Below are 26,341 nucleotides of genomic sequence, written 5' to 3'. Positions count from 1 at the left end.
CAAATTTGAAGTTTGATGGCAAGGGTGAAACAACCATTCTCTAGCACACCACTCACTTTCTTGATTTTTTCACTAAGCACAATATTCACTGCGAGGATGTTGCTTGCAGGTTGTTCATTCTCACATTTGAAGTGCGTGTCAAGGAATGGTGTTACACATTTTCAGTCGCTTCCATACACTCTTTTGAACATCTTGCCAAATAAATCTACCACACCTTTGATAGGTTTGATTATAAATTTGTTTTCATGAAAATCATGCATCTGCGAAAAGCACCTAATGAATCTCTTAATGGTTTTCATGATCGTTTTATTCATTTATGTTTTGGATTTTTTGAAGATGATATTGACTAGAATTTAAGGAAAGAGAAATTTGAATTTGTTGTTCATATTTAGATGAATCCAAAAGAATATGAGTCTTTCGAAAGTCGCCCAATGTACACTGGTTATGGTATGTGACGAAGGAAGTTTCTATTCCGAGTGACTCTTCATCTTACCCTCATCAAACCGATCCATTTACATAGGGCGAGGTTGGGTAACTTGAGAGCCCATCCGCTGACCTCCCACCATCTTTTCCAACCCCACATATTCAAAGTTTAAGCACAAGTTGGGACTACAAATCTAATTTTTCTAGTGATGTTCTTTCACCTCACCCTCCATCCATTGGTTCTTTTGGTTCTCCCGATTATGAGTTGTTGTGTTCATCGGTTTCGATCATTTCTGATGTTCCTGAGGATCAAACTTAGGATGGAGTGCATGTTGACCAACCAACTTGCGATATCATTTATGATGAGTATGTGCGGGATTCTGTTTCTGAACAAGAATTTGTGATGAAGGTTGATCTTTCTCCTTCTTCCCCTCTCCCTCATTAAATTGACATTTTTCGTGATTTTGTCATTGCTATTGAATCTTTCAAATAGTTAGTTTTTGAAAATGTTAATTCTAATCATACTTAGAACTTGTGGAATGTTAGTTTTACATTTGAACATGGAGAGGAAGAACCTTCTCTTCTTGATATTTCCAATCCATCATCTGATCATTTCGAACAAACAAAGGGTGAAATTTCTTGTTTTCAATCTTCCCCTCTCTATGATTCATCAAATCAAGAGGATGCCTCTATTTTCAATGATGAACTTTCTGATCATGGTTGTCATGATCTATTCATTGACTCATCTGGTCACGACTCTGATTTTTCCACTATCAATCTTTCTAAGCCACCAACTTTCGATGATTTACCTTTTGATGTCATGGAACTTCCACAAGTTGTTGAGGCACTTCACCCCAAGCTGATGGTTATGTCATGTTCGCATAGTCTTGAGGCCAGTTCCAATCTTGATCAATATAGTCATGTATCTTTCAAGGATCCTCTTCATTCGATAGTGCAAATTAAAAATCCACCCGTATCTCAATTTTCGTATCATCCATCTCTTTTCAATGATCCTATCACTTGATCATTGGAGGAACCATACTTGGAAAGCTCTATTGCAAAACACAAGTTTTTCTCTTTCTTTATGTTTGCCAAGTTTAGAAGTTCGAAAGATCGCTCTTGCATGTCTTATTGTTGTGATGTGCATAAGCACCATAATGCATCCGCAAAGAGTCTTGCATGTGATTTCTTTTCTATTTTTCTACGTGTTCTTTCACTCTTCGAATGTCATGGCATGTAACAATTTATCTCTCTTGTATGTCATTATGCTTGAATATATTTCTTGATATGGATTCCCTCGCCTATATAGGTCAACCTATGCATCGGTGGTTACAATAGAAGTTTCATTTTAAGTAATCATGACCTATTCTCGGTTATTTTAGGAGTTGGAGTAGTTTGTTTGTTTTCTTTGTCTTGATTTACTTTCTGCCCTCCTCTTGTCTTTCCTTTTCGTTGTAGGATAGCTCCAGCAGGAGATTATTGGAATAGGGAATTCTTGGGGGGGGGGGGGGGGTGAATCAGTAATTTAAGAAACTGTTACTTTTATTTTCTTATTGTACTTTGAGTTCCTTCTTATTTCCTTTCTTATATGAGAGCATTCATTTATGAATCAATAAATTACTAAACCTTTAGAAACATAGACTCAAACAACAATTTCATGAAAATCATACATTTGACACAATGTTTTCACGTGGAAACCTAGAGGGAAAAAACCACCAATTTGTTGTTTGTTTTATGATGTAATTTAAGCACCAAATTAATTTCATATGTTTTTTTGTGAGCACCCACTCGCTGGAGGCATCAACCCCCTTTGTTTCAGCAAGAACCATCTTGCCAAGAGGCACCAACCCCTTTTGTTTCAGAAAGCACCAACTTTCCAAGAGGCACCAACCCCTTTTGTTTTAGCAAGCACCAACTTGCCATGAGGCACCAATCCCTTAAGTATTCAGGCACCAATCCCTTAAGTATTGTAGAGTTCGAAGATTTTCCTACCATGACATCTTTTTTGCCTAATTATCCTCTCTTTTCCTATATATTTACCAACTAAATAAAGCCATATCTACTAGGTTTTGATGAAGGTATGCAATAATATGTCTTCTTGTTCATATTTAACTTTATACCCTATTGTTTTGTTGAAGTTTCAATTGGCTAACGAATCAGTCTGTTTCCGCAACTAATTCGGGTTTATGTAGCTATCTCCATTTTTCGCAAGATTCTAGAGTTCCAGGTCAGCAGCTAAGGGTGCAGATGGATAGAGGATGGCTCCCTCATGGATCCCCTCCTATCCCCTTGAATTTTTTTTCTAAAAGAAGCATAGGAGATCGTGGTCAAACTCCAAGTCAACCGCCAGATTAATGCAAAACAGAACCCGAGATCGGTTGAAACCTTATCGTTTGCTTTCATAATAGAAAAATGACGGTTTAGTGATATAAGCTTTGATAATATAGAGATATTAGGCTTGAATTATTCATACAGTTATGCCAAGAGATCTCCTATAAAACTAATGGCCGCACTGTGATTTGGGTGCGCGCCGAATGATATAGTTTTGAACAGTTTGTGAATTCCATGTGAATAGAATTGGTTTTTGTGTGCAAAGTGTTGTGTTGATTGGAAGCTATGAACTGCTATGTGGAGGGCCCCTACAAATAGTGACAAGTTTTGATCAATTGCAATATGATTTCCTTTAATTCTTCAATTTCTCTGTTTTGTGTGAAAATGCAGCATAATGATTTCGCCACCGAGTTGTTATTTGCATGAGAAATTTCATTTTCTTTATACCTAGTTTAGTATGTTATTTAATTTTCTTTATACCTGGTACAACATGTTCATTTCATTTGCTTATTATCTAGCATAATTGAAGTGTGTTCAATTCATAATATAGATGTTGCTTGGGTTATTTTGTTTGAGCAAAAATTGAATAAGTAAAAGAGTGAGAAGTTCTCTCCTAAACAATTGAGTTCAGACAGTATTTCTTCATAGCTGATAGAATAAGTTTCTTTTTTCACTTAGAGAATTAGAAGCTGCAACATAAAGATTCAGGATCAAAAATCCCAAAACAATCTAATACAAGTAGAACCACTCTCACATCATCTACAAACTAATTGGATAGAGATTAACTCCTAGGAAACTTAACCAACATCCCTAAGAATTACGACACTAATATAATTGACAAACACCACCTCCATCTTAAGTTTAGATCTTAACAAATACATAATGACCTAATGAATAACTTCTAAGCACATATTGTGCACCTATACTTCATCAATCTACACACCCTGGTTGACAATTTATGATTGACAATTCAAGGACATTGAATTGACCAAACATTTCGGCACCATTGCTAGGGAAGTACAAATAGAAGTTAAAAAAACACCCATCATTAATTTAAAACATGACATGTGTATGGATAGAGAGTCTAGGGGTATATTTGTAGGATGGGGAAGAAGTTTAATTCCCACAAATCCACTTATTTGACCATGATTTCGAGATTCCACACCACCTACTCAAACCCGAATTCCATTTAGGGGTCGACAAAGGCTTCCTGAAATTTCAAGATCAGAAATCCAATCCAGGACTTCACCAACTTCTTCTACTGAAGCTGTAATTGAGGAAGATTGTACATCCCCAACTACAGGAGTAATCTTTCTATCCTCCACTAGTAAGCAAATTTTAGGAGAAAAATTAGAAGTTCCTAGTGAAGAAGAGGAATTGGAAACTTATTCTGAGCAACCATTGATAGAGGAACCAAAAATATTAGAAGAACACTATATTAGCTCTGAAGAATCTATCATGGCTGAAGAAGGGGAAGGAGAAGTACACAATGTCCATGGCAAACAAGATAGGATTGGAGGAAGAGGAAGAGGTAGAGGTAGAGGAGGGGGTAGAGGTAGATCCTTTAGGATTCCCTATTCTTGATGAAGATACAACCCTCACAATGAAAAATATATCACCCTCAATTCTTCCTAACTCTTACGGGAAAAGAAACGAAGATCCGAAGACATTTCTCTTCGAATTTGAAATGTTATGCAGATCATATGACTATCTGCATGATGCTCAAAAGTTAAAATTGTTCCCTACTACATTAAAAGACTCAGCATTAAAATGGTTCATGAGTCTAGGAGTACATTCTATAACAACATGGGGAAAAATGAAAGAGGCTTTCTAAGGCAAATATAGAGATTATTGTATGCTTAGTAAACTTAAAGATGAAGTCTTCAAAATGACACAAAAATAAGATGAAAACCTTGAAGACTTGGTAGAAAGGTTTGTTTATAATGTTAAGAGAGCAAAAATGGATAATTTGGATGAAGAAACCTTAAAAGCTCTCTTACTCAGAGCCATTAAAGATGAATGGATCGATCTCCTTAACCTAACTAGGAAAGGAGATATTTCCCAACTACCATTTGCAGATATTTGTGATTTATGTGTACATATCTCAAGGGGTAAAGCACGAGTTGGAAGGAGTCCTATAGACCCTCTCTTGTCAAGAATTAACAAATCTGCAGCTGGGACAGTCAATAGGGCAGAAATAGGAAATTTTCTTGACACCTTTAAAACAGATATTTTAGGGAGCCTAAGTGAACAGATAGACACCCTTAAAATACAAAACAAGCAAAATTTTAAAAATGATGCATTATCTATCTTCTGTCCCAAATGTCAGAAGAAACATGCTCTAAGAGAGTGTCCCTTAGACTCAAAATCCATAGAAACCTGTGTCATATGTGCAGATAATCATGGTACAAAGGAATTTCCATCCTTACCAGGTCTTAAGGAAGTATTCAATGATGAAGGAATCTCAGAACCAGTGGACCCTCTCTACTTATAGCCAAAAGACCATGGAAAAACCCCCAACCAAATCAATTACAAGGATTTAGATCAAAACAATTTTCCCAATGTTCACAAAATAATTGGAATTCAGTGTGGTAGCCTTGGGCTCTGCCATAGTCACAACCTTGGAATCAAGGATGAAAAAATCCTTATGGATCCTATGCTCAATACCAATAATACTCGCCATCTTACCTTCCACCACAATTCTTATCCCCATCTAATCAAATTACTCAAGCTATTCAATTGCCACAAGTTCCAGTTCAGAATCAAAACCCACAACTTTCCCTACCATTTCCATAAAAATCAAATCAACTACTTGCTCAACCACTTCCGAATCCTAATAATAAAATACCACAACAACCAGTGTACAACATGGAGGGTCAAAATCCTCAGACCTATGTAATAACTCCACTAGACCTAAACAATGTCCAATTAAGGCCTGGAAGAGTATTACCAAAGAAACCTCCAGTTGTCATTCAAGAAACAAGATCCAATCTTAAAAAACAAAAAATCAATCAGAAGAAGGGGAGGCTTCTCTCCCTCTAAAAGAAAACAAACAAGCAGAAGAAATTCCAATAAATACTCCTATCATAGAACAACCCTCGATATCAGTTAAGCCACCTTTTTTAGAAAGGTTGAAAATCGATGAAGGAGTAGAGAAACAAATTGTCTTGCATGATTACAATATGATGGATGATTTGAGAAATGTTTGTATTAAAATTCCCTTAGTACAAGACATAAAAGAGATACTAATTTTTGCAAAAACAGTTAAGGAATTAAGTATACAGAGATTAGGGAAAAGAAGAAAAGATATAAAAAGAATTCAGTTAGTCAGAAAAATTGCAGACATTATGATGAGGAAGTCGAAAATTCAAAAATATTTAGATCCAGGAAGCCCCATTGTAAAAATTCACATCAATGGAACTGAAATACCAAACACACTAATTGACCTAGGAGTAGCCATAAACATAATGAGTAAACAAGTTATGGACACACTTAGGCTTCCTAACCTTCAATACACACCAACCTTGTTGCAATTAGCAGATAGGTCTGTTATTAAACTAGATGGTGTGTTGGAAGATGTTTGTGTCTCCTTAGATTCTTGGGAATATCCTATTGATTTCATGGTCTTAACACCCAAGAATAACTTAGGAGGACATCCATTAATTCTAGGAAGGCCTTGGTTGGCTACAGCTGATGCTTTCATCGGCTATAGATCAGGCGATATGTTTATCTCATATGGAAGTTCCACAAATAAATTTACATTATATCCCCCTGCAAGAACAATAATAGATATAGAAACTGAAGAATGGATAAAGATGAAGAATATATACAACCTATTTTCGCTACTAAACAAGTAAAGGAGGAGGATCAACTACTAGAAAATAATGAATCTTCCTCACATTATGATCATAATCGAAATGCATATCTCTCATCTAAACAAGTATCATTTCTCTCCATGGAAAAAATTGGGAATTCATCGACAGAAATCTTTCCAGGAAAAACCTTGAATGTCAATGAAAACCTAGAAGAAGTGCAAAAGAATCAATTGATAGAAATTTTACAGAAACATTCTTTTGCTTTTGCATGGGAATACACTAACATGAGAGGGATTGATCCTAAAACTTGCATACAACATATCTATGTTGGCATTATGATACATGTGTTTTCCTTGATGACAACTCACTCAAATGAAAGATCACAGTACAACATGACAACAACAAAGAATTACAAATCAGACTACAAAGAATTAAGAAAGAGAGGTATACGCAGATTCACATTGACCAAGCTGCGTATACACGCAGGTTCACTGAACACAAGTAGCGTATATGTACACACGCACTTCCACAGAAGGGAAAGCGTGTATATATTGGAAAACTAAGTATTTGGTCCGAGTTATTTGGTCCAAGGTATTTTGATCCAAGGTATTGGTCCAAGGTATTTGGTCTGAGGTATTGACCCTAGGTATTTGGCCCAAGGTATTGGTCCTAAGTGGTTTTGGTCCATGGTATTAAGAAAGGCCTAAAACTATATAAGGAGGAGAAGATCATTAGGCCAAGTGTGAAAGTATTGAATATCTGATGAAGTGTGAGATCTAGTATGCAGGTTATTGGCTTATGGTGCTGTGCTTGATCTGAATTGAGGATGAACCTTAACGGTTGATGAGGGATAAGATCTAATGATGGATCAGGATCTTAAGGCTTAAAATGAATTATCATTATGTGGTTTGATCATGTATAGTCTAGATCTGAATACTGACGCATGTCCTTGGAGGAAGGAAGAAGGTCGTAGCCTTCTGTAGTTCACTGCCTACGTACTAGTAAATATATCGACTAGTACAAGCGCTAGGGGGTTGTAGCTCCCTTCCAGTAGAAGCTGGAGAATGAGAGAAGGTTGTAACCTTCTGCAGATAGAAGCCTACATACTGGTATGAGTCTGCACCAGTACAAGATTGTAAATAGATTTTCTTATTATTAAAAGAAGACAGAGATGACAACAACGGGTGGTTTTTACCCACATTGGGTTTCTACCTTATATCTTGGTGTTCATGTGTGTTGCTTATGTGTGATTCTTTATTCTGCTTTTACTGCAATGTCTAATAAATCTCTGATATACTAGTTAAAGTTCAATGCATGATAAATTGGCTAAATCAAAAATTTCTCTGCATATACGCTGGTTGCTTTAAGTACAGTCGTGTGTAAACGCTGGTTCACTTAGCTGAAGTAGCGTATATAAATTTGTTTGGGAAATAAAATTATTGATCTGATAATACTGATTCACCCCCCTCTCAGTATTATTTCCAACAATTGGTATCAGAGTAGGTCCTTCAGAAGAAGCTTGATCGCTTGAAGGGAGATCCATCATCATGAGTAATCAAGAAAGCGTGGGATCCATCAGACCGCCAATATTTGATGGGAGCAACTTTGTTTATTGGAAAATAAGAACCACAACCTATCTACAATCACTTGGAACGGATGTCTAGGAAATTGTGGAAGGAGGATATACATTTCCAACAACAATTCCTACAAATACGGCAGGTAAAAAGCAATATGAAACCAATGCCAGGGTTGTCAATACTTTATTGGGAAGTCTGTCACAATCAGAGTTTGTCAAAGTCATGCAGCTCAAATTAGCCAAAGAAATATGGGACAAAATCATTCTGAGCTACGAAGGAGACTCTTAGGTAAAATGTGCTAAACTTCAAACTCTCAGAATTCAGTATGAAACTCTTAAGATGCACAGTGATGAAAGTATAGCTAGTTACTTCTTACGTATAGATGAGGTTGTTAATTGTATGAAGAATCTGGGTGAAGATATAAAGGAAGTTACCTTAGTTGAGAAAGTTTTGAGATCCTTGTCTGCTAAATTTGAATCAAAAGTGTCTGCCATAGAAGAAAAACAGGATCTGCAGACTATCACTATGACACAGCTGCACAGAATCTTAACTGCCTTTGAGATGAGAAAAGGAGGTCTATTAGAATTGAGAGAAGCTGTATTTAAAGCTTTAGCAAAAGGAAAGGAAGAACACAATGAATCAGGACATATTTCAGAAGAAGAAGATGAGGTGAACTTTGTCAAGAAGCTTCAACGGGGTTCCAAAAGATTTAGAGGTAAGCTACCCTTCAAATGCTTTGCTTATGGAAGAGTCAGTCATTATGCTGCCAAATGTCCTCATAAATATAAATATGAAAAAGGGAAGGAATATACAAAATGGAATATAAAACAAGTTGTAAATAAAAAGAGTTACTATACTCATGAAGATAGCGATTATTTATCAAATAGTGATGAAGATGAAAATAGTAATGATTATAGAGTTCTAATGGCTTATGATGATGACAATTTTTGGGATGCTTTAGAAGAGGATGATCTTCATGAAGAAATATCTAAACTCAAAATATGTTTAGAAGAAAAGAATATGATTATAGATACCTTGACATACCAACTTGCTGAAAAAGAAAAACACAATGAAAAACTAGAATGTGAAATTATGGGTCTAAGAAAGGATCTTGAGAAAATGAAATCTCTCAATCTCAGATTTGCTAAAGGATCAGAAACCTTAAATGAAATTATCAAAGTGTAGCATTCTCCTTTGATAAAGACAGGTCTTGGATATACTGAAGAAGCATCTCAATCACAGAAGCCGTCAACCTCCACTAAAAGCTATCTTGATGCAGCAAAGACTAGTGAATAGTATGACAGTGGTCAGCGAAGGCATAAAGCAGATCACTAGTTAAATCAGACTCAATTTACTCCAAGAATGAATAGAAGCCACAACCAACTCAGGTAGATCATACTCAATTTACTCCAAAGATGAATATCAATTGAAACTACAATCACCACGTCAATAGTTTCGATAATCACAAGAACTTCTTTAATGGGCAATGCTTTTCATGTCATAATTTTGGACACAAAGCTGCTCAATTTGTTGCTTAGAAAACCATCATGACTAGAGAAGCACGAATTCAAAGGAATGTAACAGGGGTCAAGAAAAGTTCCTATAATAACTTTTCTCTTCTTGAAAATGAAATAGAATGCTCAATCTGTAACAACTTTGGTCATGAAGAATATGGATGCAGGAGAAAATTTAAGCAAATATCTCAAAAGGAGCAAACTCCATTAAACCCCAAGATATGGAGAAGGAAAGAATCTCAAACAGAAAGATGTGGTAGAGCCTTGTATGCAAAAGGACAAGAAAATCAGTGGCACATTGACAGTGGATGCTCAAAACACATGACATGTGACAAAGAAAAACTTCAATCATATACTGCCTTAGAAAAGGAAAAGAATGTCTCATTTGGAAATGACACTCCTATAGTCATAAAAGGTAAAGGCTCTATTCTCTTGAAAGAAAAGGTTAAAGCTGGAAATGTTATGTATGTAGACAGTTTAAAGCATAAACTGTTGAGTGTCAGTCAAATGTGTGATCAAGGAAATGAAGTAGTGTTTTGATCAAACAGATGTGTTGTTCGTGAGCTTGATACAGGAGAGACCGTGATGAAAGGTACAAGAACTCCAAACTACTTATACATACTCAAGGGAGGACAAAAACAATGTTATCTAAGCAAAAATGATGAAAACTCGCTGTGGCATAGAAGATTGGGACATCTAAGCTTTTCGCAAATAAGAAAAGCATGCAGATTCAAGGCTGTTCGTGATCTTCCACATATCAGCATCCTTGAAAATACAATATGCAAACCATGTCAATTCGGTAAGCAAACAAGATCTCACTTCATTGAAAAACAAGGGTCAGCTAGTAAGCCTCTTGAACTTGTCCATATTGATTTATGTGGACCATCAAGGAAAAAATCACCTTGTGGAGAAGAATACTTTATTTTGTTCATTGATGATTTTTCCAGAATGTGTTGGATAGGTCTTCTAAAGCATAAAGATGAAGCATTTGAAAAGTTTCAAGCCTTCAAAGCTTTGGTTGAAAATGAATCAGATCGAAAAATCAAATGTCTCAGATCTGATCGAGGAGGGGAATTTAACTTGGATGAATTCTTTGACTTTTGTGAACAACATGGAATAAAAAGGAAATTCTCCACCGCAAGGACTCAGAAAAATGGAGTGGTAGAAAGAATGAACATAACTGTTCAACAAATGGCTCAAGCTATGCTAGATGAATCTGGAACTCCTGCAACCTTCTGGGGTGAAGTTGCATTCGCCACCGTAACTATTATCAACCAAGCAAATGTTCGGGTAAACAACACTGAAACTCCACATGAACTTTGCTATGGTAAGACTCCTACTGTAAAATACTTTAAAGTTTTTGGAAGCAAATGTTATATCAAAAGGATTGATGAAAAACTTGGTAAGTTTGAGCCTAGAGCAGATGAAGGTATTCTTATTGGTTACTCTTCCTGAAGTAAAGGCAATAAATGTTATAATAAAAGACTTGGAAAAATTGTTGAAAGTATTGATGTTGTAGTTGATGAAGCATGCACAAATCCAAAACAGATAAAAACAGAAGATTATGACAATGAAGAATATGGGGATTATTTTCCCACATTAGATCACAATGATCTTGAAGAAGAAACCAATGAAGCACCAGAAGAAGAGATAACGGTAGAAGAAAAGACTCCATCTAGGTATGTTCAGAAAAATCATCCAGAAACTCAAATTTTAGGGGAAAAAGAGGCAGGTGTACAGACAAGAAGAACTATTACAGAAACCTCAAGTTATCTAGCATTACTATCCTCCACCGAACCTAAAAATGTCAATGAAGCATGCAAAGATGAATGTTGGGTCAAGGTCATGAATAAAGAACTTGAGAAAATTGAAAAGAATAATACTTGGGAATTAGTTCCTAGACCTCATGATAAAAATATTATAGGAACTAAATGGATATTCAAAAACAAGCTTATTGAAAATGGGGAAGTCATTAGAAACAAGACCAAACTTGTTTGTAAAGGGTATGCTCAACAAGAAGGTATATATTTTGAAGAAACTTTTGCACCTGTTGCTAGACTTGAAGCCATAAGGATGTTTCTTGCTCTTTCTAGCTTTCAGAAATTCAAAGTGTACCAAATGGATGTTAAATCTCCTTTCCTTAATGGAGATTTAGAAGAAGAAGTTTATATTGAACAACCAGAAGGATTCATTCTTGGAAATGATACAAAACTTGTATGCAGACTCAAAAAGGTTCTCTATGGTCTAAAACAGGCTCCAAGGGCCTGGTATTACCGCCTTGACAAATATCTACACTAGCAGGGTTTTTCAAAAGGGTCAGCAGATAGCAATCTATATACAAAGATTGCCATTGATAAATTGCTAACTATTGTTGTTTATGTTGATGATATCATCTTTGGTAGCAATGTAGAATCCATGAATTAGAATTTTGCTTCAGTAATACAGCAAGAATTTGGAATGTCCTTGCTTGGTGAACTTATCTATTTTCTTGGTCTACAAGTTCAACAAAATAAAGATGGTATTTTTCTTTCACAAACAAAATATCTCAAACAGATCTTGAAAAGGTACGGTATGGAAGATTCTAAACCTGTATGTACCCCAATGGTAACAAGATGCTGTCTCAGCTCAAATGATGAATCAACAGCAGTACATCAACCCACTTACAGATCCATGATTGGCAGTCTGCTTTATCTAACAGGTACCCGACCTGACATCATGCATGCAGTTGGAATAGTTGGAAGATTCCAAGCAAATCCAAAGGAATCACACCTTCGGGCAGTCAAAAGAATTTTCAAATACCTTCAAGGAACACAGAACTTTGGTTTATGGTATCCTAGAGATATAGATCTTACTCTTCATTCATATACAAATGCAGATTAGGCAGGAAGTGTTGATGACAAAAAAAGAACTAGTGGTGGTGCATTCTATATGGGTTCCAGGTTAGTGTCTTGGTTCAGCAAGAACAAAGTTTAATTGCGTTATCTACAACTAAAGCAGAATATGTGGCTGCTGCATCTTGCTGCACACAACTACTTTGGATGATGCAAACCTTGCAAGACATTCAGATCACATGTAATCCACCCATCTCCATTCTATGCGATAATACAAGTGCCATCAATATTTCAAAGAATCGAGTCATGCACTCCAAGACCAAACACATACCCATCAAATACCATTTTCTATGTGAACAAGTTCTTAAACAAAAGGTCAAATTTGAGTATGTTCCCTCCAAAGAATAGGTTGTTGATATATTCACTAAACCACTGCCTAGAGAGACATTTGAATATCTCAGACAAAGGTTGGAGTAGTTGTTGCATCATCCTGCTGTTAAATCAATTTTTCAGAGAAATGTTATTATATGTGGGTTTCATGAAGTATAGTCGCGTACACACTCAGGTTTCTGTGGGTCAAGTAGTGTATATGTGTTTCAGACAAGAAAAACAGTGAGGCAGGCTCTGATATGGGTGCTCTGATGGATATTTATGATTAATGTCTGTATTCTCTGTTCATTAATTTTATCTGACTGACACAAATTCCTTGATCATTGACCTGTTAACAATGCACAGGTAGCACAGGTTCAGGTGGAGCATTAGCCTTCACGTACATTCAACATTTTTGGAATTATGGTTGTCGAGTCTAGCTATGGCTTCAGATAAAAGTCTAGGGTGTGATATGTCTTGAATGAGTCCTCTTGGACAAATAATGTAATTTGTATCCCCACTTTACATGGGATGGATGCTGTAATATTTCTTGTGTATGTCATGTATAAACAATTGGTATATCCCCACTTGGTTGGGTGGATGAGTAAAATTTGGTATATCCCCATTGGGTTGGGAGATGGATGTATGTATGAGTTATTGGTGATAGGAAGGTCATCCTCACATAGTTGAGCTATAGAATCAAGTTATTCTTTTAGAAAATATTTTTTTGCAGACTTTGCTTATGCTCAGGAAGAGCATGGATGGTTTCAGTGCATCTCAGCATGTACAAAAGGGGAGCTCAATAAGAGAATTCAACATGTACACAAGGGGCGCATAACCAACATAATGTATGTCAAAGGGAGAAATTATCTTGGTCCACCCTTTTCCCTTGATGTCAAAGGGGGAGAGTGACTTGGTGTTGTTGTTGCCATCAAGCCCAAAGGGAGAGATTGTTGGCATTATGATACAGGTGTTGTCCTTGATGGCAACTCACTCAGATGAAAAATCACAATACAACATGACAACAACAAAGAATTACAAATCAGACTACAAAGAATGAAGAAATATAGGTATGTGCAGGTTCACCTTGACCAAGCTACGTATACATGCAGGTTCACTGAACATAAGTAGCGTATACGTACACATGCACTTTCACAGAAGGAAAAGCATGTATATCTTAGAAAACTAGGTTTTTGGTCTGAGGTATTTGGTCCAAGGTATTTTGATCCAAGGTATTTGGTCCGAGGTATTGACCCTAGGTATTTGGCCCAAGGTATTGGTCCTAAGTGGTTTTGGTCCATGGTATTGAGAAAGGCCTAAAACTATGTAAGGAGGAGAATATCATTAGGCTAAGTGTGCAAGTATCGAATATCTGATGAAATGTGAGATCTAGTATGCAGGTTATTGGCTTATGGTGCTGTGCTTGATTTGAACCAAGGATGAACCTTAGCGGTTGATGAGGGATAAGATCTAATGATGGATAGGGATATTAAGGCTCAAAATGAATTATCATTACGTGGTTTGATCATGTATAGTCTAGATCTGAATACTGACGCATGTCCTTGGAGGAAGAAAGAAGGTCGTAGCCTTCTGTAGGTCGCTGCCTACGTACTAGTAAACATATCAGCTAGTACAAGAGCTAGGGGGTTGTAGCTCCCTTCCAGTAGAAGCTGGAGAACAATAGAAGGTTGTAATCTTTTGCAACTAGAAGCCTACGTACTAGTATGAGTCTGCACCAGTACAAGATTATAAACAGATTTTCTTATTATTAAAAGAAGACATAGACGACAGTAGCAGGTGGTTTTTACCCACATTGGGTTTGCACCTTATATCTTGGTGTTCATGTGTGTTTCTTATGTGTGATTCTTTATTCTAATTTTACTATACTGTCTAATAAATCTCTGATATATTGGTTAAATTTCAATGCATGATAAATTGGCTAAATCAAAAGTTATCTGCATATACGCTAGTTGCTTTAAGTACAGTCGCGTGTACACGTTGGTTCACTTAGCTGAAGTAGCGTATATAAATCTGTTTGGGAAATAAAATTATTGATATGATAATACTGATTCACCCCCCTCTCAATATTATTTCAACAACCTACATTGAACAAAATGCAAGACTAGTTAGACAACCTCAGCAAAGAATGAACCCAAACCTAAAAGAAATTGTTAAGGAGGAATTGCAGAAACTATTAAATGTAAATTTCATCTATCCAATATCTGACAGTCAGTGGGTTTCACCCCTAGTAATCATCCCTAAGAAGAATGGAAAATGGAGAGTATGCATCGATTACAGGGAATTAAATAAAGCAACATTAAAAGACCACTTTCTGCTACCTTTCATAGACCAGGTCTTAGACACTTTAGCAGGAAAAAAATATTTTTCCTTCTTGGATGGGTTCAGTGGATATAACCAGATTCAGGTAGCCCTTGAAGATCAAGATAAAACCATGTTCACTTGTCCATGGGGAACTTATGCTTACCGGGTACTTCCCTTTGGTTTATGTAATGCTCCACCAACATTCCAAAGAGCAGTCCTCGACATTTTCTCTGACCTTATCCATGATTGTGTGGAAGTGTACATGGATGATTTCACAGTCTATGGGGATTATTTCAATGAAGCACTGGAAAATTTGGAAAAAGTCTTAATAAGATGTAAAGAAACAAATCTCTCGCTAAGCCATGAAAAATGCTTCATGATGTTTAACGAAGGAATTGTTTTAGGTCATCATATTTCAGGAGATGGAATCAAAGTAGACTTATCTAAAGTTGAAGTCATTTCTAAATTATCAGTGCCAAGTTGTCAAAAGGACATTTTATCGGTTTTACTGGATACTATAGAAGATTTATAGAAAACTTCACAAAAATTGCATCCCCACTCTTTAGACTACTCACCAAAGACTGTGACTTCAGTTGGGATTCCGAATGTCAAGTTACCTTTGAAACTTTGAAAAAGAGAATTTTTGAAGCACCCATCTTAAAAGGACCAAACTGGAAATTGCTTTTCCATATCTCAACAGATGCTTCATATTGAGCCCTAGGAGTTATGTTTGGACAAAAAGATCTTACTCCTTACACAATCTATTATATTAGCAAAAATTTAACTCCTGCAAAGTTAAATTATACTGTAACTAAAAAGGAGTTCTTAGTTGTAGTTCATGCCATTAACAAATTAAGACATTATATAACTGGCTATGAAACCTTTGTTCACAAAAACCATTATGCCATTAGATACTTAATGACTAAACTAGTCACCAATGGAAGATTAACTAGATGGATCCTGCTTTTACAAGAATTCAACATAACCATTCTAGATAGGCCAGGAAAACAAAACACAATTGCTAATTTTCTATCTAGAATACAAAATGAAAACAATGATCAACCCGTAGAAGATAAATTTCCTAATGAATATCTTTTTGTAGTAACTACTAAATCACCTTGGTATGCAGATAATGATAACTATTTGGCCACATGAAAAATTCCATTTCCCTTATCCCCTAGAGAAAAGAGAAGAATAGTCCACAATAACACATCTTATTCATGGATAAATGAGGAATTATAGAAGACATGACCAGATCTCATCATTAGAAGATGTGTTCGGGAGGACGAAATACCAGAGATACTAAAAGCTTGTCACGATGAGCCATGTGGAGGACATCTTTCTGACAGGAGAACTGCTTACAAAATCTTGCTTTTAGGACATTATTGGCCTTCCTTTTTCAAGGACACCAAGGAACATGTTAAAAGATGTGACAATTGTCAGAGAATGGGAAAACCTACTCTTTCAAATGCGTTTCCACTGTAACCACAGGTACGTATCGAACCATTTGAAAAATGGGCACTGGATTTTGTTGGACCAATCAACCCACCTTCAAAGAAAAATGAAAAGAAGTATATTCTGCTATGTACTAATTATGTCACTAAATGGGTAGAAGCTAAAACACTTCCTTTTGCTACTGAAAATACTATAGTTTCATTTCTTTTTGAGGATATTTTTACTCCTTTTGGTGTCCCAAGGGAAATTGTAATAGGTCAAGGGACACAGTTCACATCCAGACTGGAGTAGAAGCTTGTGGACCAATACAAGATAAAATATCAAAAGTCAACTCCATACCATCCACAAGCCAATGGACAAGTTGAGTCCACAAATAAGGTGATCGAGGCTATCCTTACAAAGACTGTACATCTACATAGGAAAGACTGGGTGGAAAATCTTCCAGAAGCCTTATGGGCCTACAAAACTACATGGAGGAATACCATAGGGCACACTCCCTATGAACTTGTTTATGGGAAGTAAGTCTTACTTCCAATAGAGTTCCAGATCTAGACCTATAAGACAACAGTCCAGTTAGACCTTGACTTGTCAGAAGCCTAGAAGCAAAGGATGACACAATTAAATGAGCTCGATGAAATCAGACAAGAGGCCTTCCAGAGGACCAGCTTAGTGCAACAATAGAGGTCAAGATGGCATGATAAGTACATTAAAGAAAGGAAGTTTCATTTGGGAGATTGGGCATTTCTATTTGATTCAAAATTCAAAAATTTTCAAGGGAAATTCCAAACCCATTGTCTTGGACATTATGAAGTTGAGAATGTCTTTGACAATGGTGCAGTTAGAACCAGGACTATTGACGAAGAGAAAACTTCTTTATTAGTACATGGACATCAACTCAAGCTTTACCAAAAACCATTGACAAAAGAGGAATTTGTTAAAATGTTTCAAGATAATTCAGAATTGAAGATGGTCAAGAAGAATTCTTCTTCTTTTCCACCTTAGAAATTTTCACTCAGTTTGTTCATTTAAAAAAAAATAAAAAATAAAAAATAAAAAAATTGTATAAACATGAAAACCAACATGTTGTTGGCATGTTTATACAGAAAATTTAAAGTGAAAACCAATTTGTTGGCACTTTAAATTTTCTTTTCAAAAAAAAAAGAAAAACATTTCATATACTAAAGCCTTCTTTCTCTTAAGTTTCAGAATTAGCAACTTTCCGCAGCTTGGACAACTTTCCGCAGCTTGGACAATTTTCCGCAGCTTGGACAAGTTTCTGCAGCTAAAACAAGTTTCTGCAGCCTAATAATTTTGAAGTCTACAAAGATGCTTGGTAATTTGGATTAAAGGACAGTTGACAACAAGGTACCTGCAGGAGATCAAAGGACAACAAATAAGGTTAGCAAAAGAAGATCAAAGGTACATGCTGCTTTAATTTAACAATAGGGAAGGATATATAGCATGTATGACTAAGAAGATATAGTACTAAAGTACAATCATTATAACCTAAGGGTAATGGCCACCTAACGAAATATCATATGCCACCACCTTAAAAGTCATGTCACGACCTTATGCCAAATCTGCCGAAGTAATTACCAAATCATAAGTTTGAATGCGCCTAACGGTCAGATTCATCCCTATAATCCTTATGATAATCCATTCGTTCTTCCCTATTCTTACACTCCTCTGAACCTTCATAACCACTCCATCTTTCCGCCAGCTAGCAAACCCTACCAGCTCCATTTTCCTATCAAGGTAGACAATATTTGAGGCAAAGCATCCTTCAAAATGGGGATAATTGTTCGAACTGAGCCAATAGGGAAGCAATTCTTGGAGGGGTACCCACAAACTAGGGAGCTGCTGCAAAGGAGACAATGGCTGCAGTTCATTGAGAAATTTAATGGCTTCCACAAGGAGGTAACCAAGACATTTGCACACTCATTCGATGGAATGGAAGCTGAAATTGGGGACATTAAGCTCACAATAATGGAGTCTATGATCGCTGAGGCTACCGAGCTGCCAAGAAATGGAGAAAAATGGTTTAAAAATAGAGGATTGATAGCGAGGACTAGAAGGTCTTCCTCAAGAATCCGAACATGGACACTACAGTCTACAAGAAAGGTATTCCCAACTCTGCTCTTAAAAACAAATGGAGAAACTTATTACTTGTGCTTCAGAAGTTTATCACTTGTGAGGGTAGGTTTGGGAAAATGTATTTTTATTATGTTAGAATGATGATGCACTTCCTTGAGGATCATCAAATGAACCTCCCTTATTTCCTCTTAAATAACCTCAGGAAAATGTCTACAAATGTTTAGAAGAAAATTCAATGCATAGAAAACACCATGTATCATCATGGCCTGGTAAAAATATTGGTCGAATTTCATCTCCAAAGTATAGGGGATAACTAGGAGAGTTTCCTAGTAAGGAACCACTTTGAAGAAAAATCCCCAGAAAAAGCAAGTAGCAGTAGGGCCCTTAGAGGGAGGAAGAGAACCATAGAAATGATAAAGGAACAGGCACCTCAAACTCAGACAAAGGTATCAGAAGAAGAGCTGCCTATAGTAAAGATTTTGTAGAGAATGAAGAGGGGAAACCCTAGAAGAAAGAAAGCCAGCCCAAGTAAAGAAGAATTCTCACAAACTAAGACCGCTCCTCTAGAAGAAAAATCAGAGAATAAAAGGAAGAAAGTGCAGAAAATACAAACATCAGGGTTAAGGAGGAGCACGAGGTTAAGCACGATTCCACAAACAACCTCAAAAACTACAGAATACATTAATCTTGAGGAAAATGAGCCAAATGAAGAGGAGCCAACAGAGAATACTCCAACAGAGATTGAGCCAACAGAGAACGAGCCAATAGAGGATGAGCCAATTGAAAGCCCTAGAAATTCTCCAAAAGGGTCACCAAGATCATCACCACAACCTTATAGCTCACCTCTAAGAAGCCTGATACATAGTCCAGGTATTGACCCCGCTCAACAGGAAATATATGACTATATAGAGTCACTAGAAAGGAAAGAGACAACAACAAAGGAAACCATTCAGAGCCCTGGAGAAGGGAGTAACCAGGTAAATGAACAATCAACCTCAAACATCTTAAAGCAGGAGATCTTTGAACTAGAAACATTGAATCAGTATCTCAAAAATGAGAATCAAGCATTAAAGACATAGAGTGAGATACAGATTGCAAAGAGTGACAATCTGATCCTTCATCTAAGCTTGTGGTATAAGAAAAACAAGAAGCTGAAGAAAGAAAACAAAATTATGTAGAGAGAGATCATCAGTTTAAAGTACAAAATTCTCATGAGGAAGCCTAGAATGCCAATCTCTGCCAAAAAGAAGAAAACAATGAAACAGGGAGATGATAAACAAGAGGCACAAGCGAATGACAAGGAAGAAGTGTATGAGGACATACAACATCTCCAGTCCGGGGGAATGTAGAGTCCGAAGATTGTCCTACCATGACATCCTTTTTGCCTAATGATCCTCTCTTTTCCTATATATTTACCACCTAAATAAAGCCATATCTACTAGGTTTTGATGAAGGTATGCAATAATATGTCTTCTTGTTCATATTTAACTTTATACCCTATTGTTTTGTTAAAGTTGCAATTGGCTACCGAATCAGTCTGTTTCCACAGCTAATCCAGGTTTCTGCAGCTGTCTCCATTGTTTGCAAGGTTCCAAAGTTCCAGGTCAGCAATGAAGGGTGCAAATGGATAGAGGATGGCTCCCTCGTGGATCCCCTCCTATCCCCTCGAAATTGTTTGCTAAAAGAAGCACAGGAGATTGCGGTCAAACTCCAAGTTAACCGTTGGATTAACGTAGAACAGAACCCGAGATCGGTTGAAACCTTATCGTTTTGCTTTCGTAATATCAAAACGACAATTTTGCGATATAAGTTTAGATAGGATAGAGATATTAGGCTTGAATTATTCATACAGTTATGCCAAGAGACTTGCTATGAAACTAATGGCCGCACTGTGATTTGGGTGCACGCCGAATGATATAGTCTTGAATAATTTGTGAATTCCATGTGAATATAATTGGTTTTTATGTGCAAAGTGTTGTGTTTATTGGAAGCTATGAACTGCTATGTGGAGGGCCCCTACAAACAGTGACAGGTTTTGATCAATTGCAATATGATTTCCTTTAATTCTTCAATTGCTCTGTTTTGTGTGAAAATGCAACATAATGATTTCGCCACCGAGTTGTTATTTGCATGAGAACTTTCATTTGCTTTATACCTAGTTTACTCTGTTATTTAATTTGATTTATACCTAGTTTACTCTGTTATTTAATTTGCTTTATACTTGGTACATCATGTTCATTTCATTTGCTTATTATCTAGCATAATTGAAGTGTATTCAATTCATAATATAGATGTTGCTTGGGTTATTTTGTTTGAGCGAAAATTGAATAAGTAAAAGAGTGAGAAGTTCTCTCCTAAACAATTGAGTTCAGACAATATTTCTTCATAGCTGATAGAATAAGTTTCTTTTTGCACTTAACATAAAGATTTGGGATCAAAAATCCTAAAACAGTCTAATACAAGTAGAACCACTCTCACATCATCTACAAACTAATTGGATAGAGATTAACTCCTAGGAAACTTAACCAATATACCTAAGAATTACAACACTAATATAATTGACAAACACCACCTCCATCTTAAGTTTAGATCTTAACAAATACATAACGACTTAATGAATAACTTCTAAGCACATATTGTGCACCTGTACTTCATCATTCTACGCACCTTGGTTAACAATTTATGATTGACAATTCAAGGACATTGAATTGAATAAAAAAGTATTTAAGCACCAACCCATTTTGCTTTAGCAAGCACCAACTTTCCAAGAGGCACCAACCTCTTAAGTATTCAGGCACCAACCTGTCACTACCACTGTTCTACTTTTTCATACAATTTTCAAACTGAAAACAAAGGCATATAATATTACAAGTAAAATACCATCTAATGGTTGTTTGCAGATGCAATTTCTACACTCTGCTTTCTGAACACTTGTGGTAGTCCTCCTCTTGCTTCTTTCTCTATGTTTTACAATCTCTGCTAAGGGCTCTCCACTATTTTCAACACACCACTACCCTTGCAACACTCTGCACCTATGTCTTAGGCCACAACTCTACTCTTGCTTCCTCTCACATCTGCTCACTCTCCCACTTAGCTCAATGGAGGTTTGCCATTTTGTTCCTGTGCTACACTTGGCTCAATGTACTCACTGTCATCATCAAATCTTCCCAAATGTTTATTACTGGCATGGCTCACCATTCTTTTGTTGAAACACACTTTTCTTGTGTTGTCGCCGCATTCAGGATCAGAGGAATAGACGATCATCACTTATCTGTCATGTTGAAGGTACTCCATGTTGTGTATTAAATATTATCTCTCCTTACATATTTCACAGAAGCTCCCCATGATCATTTATGGCTCGCAGAGACTTTTCTGGATATTCTCACGACACCTCTATTCTTCATTTATCTTTACTATGCATGCATGGGAGTTCTTAGGCCATCAACCATAATGAACTACATTCAAAGCCACAACTTCCGATTCATACATATTTAATACACCTTTGTACTATTGTTATATCAACGGATTTTCACTGTAGAACACTCTTGGAGCCTTTTCTATATTGACACTTTTACACATAAAAGTCATACAAAAACAACGAACTCTGATAGTCCTCAACTCCTCATGTATAATCCCCTCTTTGTGTTTTCCTCCATAGAACCAAAGGCTGTGACCAAGGGTTCATCCTTAAGGTGTTAAGGCCTCTAGACCCTCTATGGGGTCTATATTTCCTTTGCTGGTCCCTTACACTTTTGTTTCATGAAACTGACAGTTTATACCCCAAGAGGCCATTTATCAGAGGATTCTTTATGTTGCCACTATGCCAGGGACCAAGAATTGCCAATCGTTGATTACTGAAGCTATGTCATCACATGCCATGTGGTGTCTTCCAACTAGTGACACGTGTCACCCGGAAATGGCCCATTTGGCCATCCAAAACACCAAAACAGGATGCCACACGTCCCTCTGTATCGTGATGTCATGCCGATGTCAGCAACTACTTGGAATTATCAGAACCAATCAAACACTACCATTTGTTCTCATCAGAGCTTCTCTGATGCTGCCATCTCTCCTTATCGAAGCCAACCAGACACATCCACATGTCCTCCCAGAGGAGAGAGAAAGAGCCTCTCCCTTCTTGGTGTCGCAACGATTTTCTTTGTAAAAACATTTTCAACTCTTCCGGCGATTTAACACTGGAGGCCTCAATCCCGATGTCACTTTTGAAACGATGAATGTAGATCATTGATGCACCACTATGGACCAACTGCTGGGACTTCTGATACGCGATATCACAAATCGCATATCACAACTTGTTGGTGCGATGCACCCCTAATTCTCTATCCTCCAATCTCTGATATGACCAGACCTCCGATATGCGATATCGCAAATCTCTAATCGATGGTTCACTTTCGCCATGTACTGAACCTTGAATCCCTCGATTGTCGATTCCCGAGACCTTCGATCTTCGATATTACTCACTGCATAAGCCTTGAATCACCCTAAACTCTAATAGGTAATATCTTCTGAACCACAAGACCATTTTTGGACTTCCACATACCGCTGGAGAGCTCTTCCAGAGAACTTTCCACCGAAAGGAGTTCGATTATACATTGAGCCCATCTGCTACCTCAAAAGCCTGAGAAGATCATCAAAACCACGAAGGCATGAATACTAATCATCAGGCCGAGCCTTGTTTGACATCAATACCAACACTTGCACAAGCAGCCACCTTCATACCATCAAATGTCCAAAAATATCCCCCTTTGGCATTAATGGAAACAGTGAAGACTCCCCCTTAGGCTAGGCATGATCTTCTCCGATGCCAAATTTCTCCTTCTTTGACATCAGTGGGAAAAAAAACTTCAGTTGCACTCCCCCTAAACCAATGCAACCTAATCTCCCACGAGTTCCTCTTTTAGAGTAGCTGCCATGTCCTACCAATATGAAGTCATTTGAAGGGAGGAGTCACAACTCTTATCTGCTGCCTGAGATACTCAAATGGTTCTCTTGCAAGTAGCTTGGTAAAGATATCTTCCAGTTTCTCTTTAGTGGGCACATACACAAGTTTAACAATGTTGGCTGCAACTTGTTCCCTCAAGAAATGATACTTGATGGGAATATGCTTGGTTTTTGAATGCATGATTGGATTTTTTGAGATGTTGATTGCACTAGTGTTGTCACACATTATTGGAATGGGATTAGACAACTCTACCTATATATCCTTTAATGTATACTTCATCTAAAGAATATCTGTACAACAAGTCACAACAATAATATATTCTGCTTCAACAGTCGATAGAGAGATGGAGCCATGTTTCTTACTAACCCATGATACCAAGTAGTCACCCAAAAAGAAGGTTGCACCTAAAGTACTTTTCCTGTCATCAAGACTTCCAACCCAATCTACATCAGTGTAGGCATTCAATTTGAAGTCTTCACTCCTAACATACCACAACCCATATTTTGTTGTACCTTGAAGATATTTGAAAATCCTCTTAACAACCACCACATGACTTTCTCGTGGACAAGCTTGGAATATTGCCATAATTCCCACTGCTTGCATGATATCTAGCCTCGAAGCTGTCAGATATAGTAAGCTTCCTATCAATGATCTGCATTCAGTCTGATTTACCTGTGGCGTTGCATATTCCTTGCATAATTTATAGCCTGTAGTCATGGGTGTACTGATCAGTTTGCTGTCCTCCATTCCAAACTTCTTCAAAGTTTCCTTGAGGTATTTGGATTGAGATATAAAAACTGCTTGTGGAGAATATGTAATTTGCAGACCCAAGAAAAAGGATATCTCACCAATCATGAACATTTCAAACTCTATTTGCATACATTTTGCAAACCGATGCCCCAAATACTCCACATCACCACCAAATATGATGTCATCCCCATACACAACCACTATTAGAAGATGATCATTTTCAGGGTTTACATAGAGATTGTTGTCAATTGAGCCTTTCTTAAAACCTTGTTTTTGGATATACTTTTCCAGCATTTGTACCAAGTTCTAGGGGCTTGTTTCAAACCATATAAAGCCTTCTTTAATTTGCATACAAGCACCTTCATCAGAGGAGGGAAGAAAACCTTCAGGATTCTCTTTGTAAACCTTATATTCTAAGTCTCCATTGGGAAATACATAGTTTACATCAATCTGATAAAATTTGATGTTCTTATGAGAAAGAGCAAGGAATATTCTTACGGATTCTAGAAGAGCTACTAGTGCAAGGGTTTCTTCAAAGTCTACTCCTTCTATCTAGGCATACCCTTTGCAGACCAATGGGCTTTGTTCCTAATTACTTGACCTTTTTCATTGAATTTTTTCTTGAAAACCCACTTGGTTCCAATAACATTTTTCTCCTTTGGTCTTGGGAAAAGCTCCCATGTGTAATTCTTCTTAATTTTTTATAACTCTTCATTAATGTCTTTCACACAAAACTTATCTTCACTTGCTTAATAGAGGTTCCTAGGTTCTATTTGTGATAGTAGATCCAGATTGGAAAGATTTGTACCTCCCACAAGTTTCCTTCTGGTCTAGAATCCCTGTCTTTGATCTCCAAGGATCTGACTCTCATGGTGTTCCCTTTGTACATACCTAGAAGACATTTTTTGCCTTGAGGACATGCTTGCTTCCTCACCTTCATTGTCTAAATTTTTTTCATTCAGATCTGTGGCCCTCAACTATGAGCTCTCTTCATTATCTGAGTTCATATTACTTATAGAGGGTTTAGGTTGTAAGCCTACTTCATAACCACTATGTTAATGCAGTATTCTATATTCCTTGTCCTCTTATTGTAGCATCTGTACCCTTTGCTCCGAATACAATATCCAAGCAATATTCCTTCATCAAAGGGTGAGTGAAGCTTTCCAAGGTTCTTTTGATTTGAAATAAGTCCTTGTCTGCTTGCCAAACTGACATGACTTGCAGTTGGTGTTATCACCCTTGACAAACTAGGCAACCCTTTTACTGCACATATCTTTCTTATCTTTATCAGGCTATCAAAATTCATGTGCCCAAGCCTTTTATGCCACAACTGTACTTCACTTGTTTACTCAAATAATGGCTGACCCTTGAGTCATCGAACACATAAACGTTATTGTGAGTCCTGATTGCCTTTCCCACTAGTTTTCCATATTTTATAGTGCAGATCTCACAATATTTAGATCGAAAGGTCACATTATACCCATTGTCACACATCTGACTAACACTAAGCATATTGTGTTTGAGGCCTTCCACATACAACACATTCTATGCTTCTAGCTTCTGATCAAGGTTGACCACTCCTTTTCCCTTGATTCTAGTTGGAGCATCGTTACTAAAGGCGACATTTCCTCCTCTGTATTTTTCTTTTAGTGACACAAACTTGCTTTTGTCTCCAATCATGTGTTTGGAGCAACCATTGTCTACATACCATTTTTTTCCTTATCATGCACTGATAATGCAAGCCCACATGGCATGTTCTTTTCGATCTTTTGTTTCCAACGTCCTTTATCCTTTTGTAGGTGTGTCTGTCTGTCATTTTGAGATTTAGACAAGTATTCAAACCTGCTTCTACAATCACTAGATTTATGCTCAAAATTATTACATTTAAAACATTCAA

Source organism: Pinus tabuliformis, chromosome 5_1, assembly GCF_031772625.1.
Source record: "Pinus tabuliformis cultivar Carrire ecotype Pingquan chromosome 5_1, CPIR1, whole genome shotgun sequence".
NCBI lineage: Eukaryota > Viridiplantae > Streptophyta > Pinopsida > Pinales > Pinaceae > Pinus > Pinus tabuliformis.
Note: the sequence above shows the minus strand (reverse complement) of the source record.